Genomic DNA, 2228 nt, shown 5'->3' on the forward strand with positions numbered 1-2228 from the left:
CAGAAAGTCAAGAACTGCAGCCTTCAATATGGATTGAAGTTCAATATGAAGGAAAAAAAAAGATTCTCACCACTGGGCCAATTGTCAGCATCATGAAAGATGGAGAAGAGATTGAGCTTGTTAACAGTTTCAGTTTACTTGGTCCCATAATCTCCACTCTTGGTATCAGCATCCAGGAAATCAAAAGACAAATTGCAGTGGGAAAATCTGTCAGGGACCTCTCCAGAGTACTGAAGAGCAGCAATGCTAGCCTAGAGGCTAAGATACACCTGATCCATAAATAGTCTTCACTTGCCATGCATTAGAGAACTGGACAATGACTAAGGATGATAGAAGAAGAATAGATGCCTTTGAGTTGTGGAACTAGAGAAAAGTATTGAACGTACCAAGCAAATCTGTCTGGGAGAGAGTGAATCCAGGCTGTTCCTTGAAGGCAACGATTATGGAGCTCTATCTCACATAATTTAGACATGTGAGGAGGGACCATTTCTTGGAGAAGGACATCATGCTTGGAAGGGTAGAGGGAAAGTTTAAGAGAGGAAGACCCACGATGAGATGGATTGATTAAGAGGTTTGGGTAGATGTGTCAAAGATAGTGAAATTGGCTCAGGATAGAGTAGGGTTCAGAGCTGTTGTACAAAAGTTCGCTACAAGTCGCAAAGAATTCAACAGCACATAACAACAACAACAAAAGGACCACTAAAACTGTACTGGCTTAGGGGTAAGAAGATGCAGTGCCAACTCAAAGGCACATAATTCTAGTCCATCAGCAGCTCCATGGAAGAAACATAGGCTACCTCTACTCGTGGGATATAAAAAAAAATTCTGCTAGGGTTCAAGTCTGAGTTGATTCTGACTTGATTGCACAAAACAACAGTAACAAGACTCTGTTGATCCACTCAAGAGGGGGGGAAATGGTGATACAAGAAACCTTGAATGAGTCTAGTATACAAGTGTAGGTGTTGGCTTTTGTTAGGAGGCCAGACTGATCATACACGGTAACCCAGGGGGAAAGGTGGAGGGAGCACTCAGGCGTGAATGTGGCTGGGAGGATAATGTGTTCCTGGAAGCTTGTGGAGGTTCCTCTCTGCCTGCTTGTATCTTTTCCAGCAAAATGGGACACATAGCCATAAATCACAAGGGAGAATGTCTGAGAATGTTTGAACGTTTTAAAAGAGTGGGGAAGATATGAAATACATTGGCCAAGAGAGAGAAAGGATGAATGAAGCAGGGCATACAGTATAATTGCTAAGTCGCATTAAGAGATTACTTGATCTTAAAAAAAAATTAAGTTTACTTTGTCTTAGTGAACATGAACTTGATATGTGTTTCTTTCCAGCTAAGAGTTCCAGGGAACTTTCACTGGACAAGGAAGGAAAGAAGAGTCACAGAGGGACAGAGGACTGCAAAAAGAAGGTAGAAGACATAGATGAAAGTCCTAACTCAAAAACTGATCCTATATTTTCAGCCTCTTTGAGAACCTCTTAAAGTAAATGTTCTCTGGAAGTTAGGGCAGCATATAAAATTAATTAATTTAATATATTAAGTGGAAGAATTCCTTGTGTAAGAATCCTAGCTCTGAGTAAAAGTCCTTAATGTGTGTTCTCCTCATTCCCTGCATTTTCTTTTAAATGGAATGTGCCTCATTTTCTTTGTCAAGTTGTGTATTCCACTAGATTCTGAGATGGTTGAGTTCATGGACCCTTTTTAATTTTTCTTTGTATGAACTACAGCTGGTTCAGCAAGAACGCATGGTTTGTTGATTGAAATAACGTGCAGAGCTCTGTGGTTTTCGAGGAGGGCATGGAGCTATCTGCACAGCACAGCCCGCACAGCGGTGCTCATGAGGACCTTCTGTGTCCTCTGTCATCTGCTCCTCTCACGGTAGTGCCACCTCAGTTGAGTGCCTTTATCACTGACTAATTGTGAACGTTTGACAACTTGGCTCTGCCGGGCCCAAACGTACAGGTAGTAAATTGGTAACAATGTTCATTTCTCTTTCACAGGGTTCTTTTGCATATGCAATGAGTTTAATACATGCAAAGCTCTCAGAAAAATAACTGGTCCACAGCATTCTTAACTCTTTGTATAATTGGAATATTCTTCCCTTCATAACTTTCTCAACCTAAGTAAAGACTTTTGTAATCTTTTCAGTGCACATATAGAACTTGGTCTTTAACAATAGGATTATATATATTGTTGTTGTTGCTGTTGTTGTTATGTGCCAT

This window comes from Elephantulus edwardii, unplaced genomic scaffold, assembly GCF_000299155.1.
Source record: "Elephantulus edwardii isolate Elephantulus edwardi_28Jun2011 unplaced genomic scaffold, EleEdw1.0 scaffold00036, whole genome shotgun sequence".
NCBI lineage: Eukaryota > Metazoa > Chordata > Mammalia > Macroscelidea > Macroscelididae > Elephantulus > Elephantulus edwardii.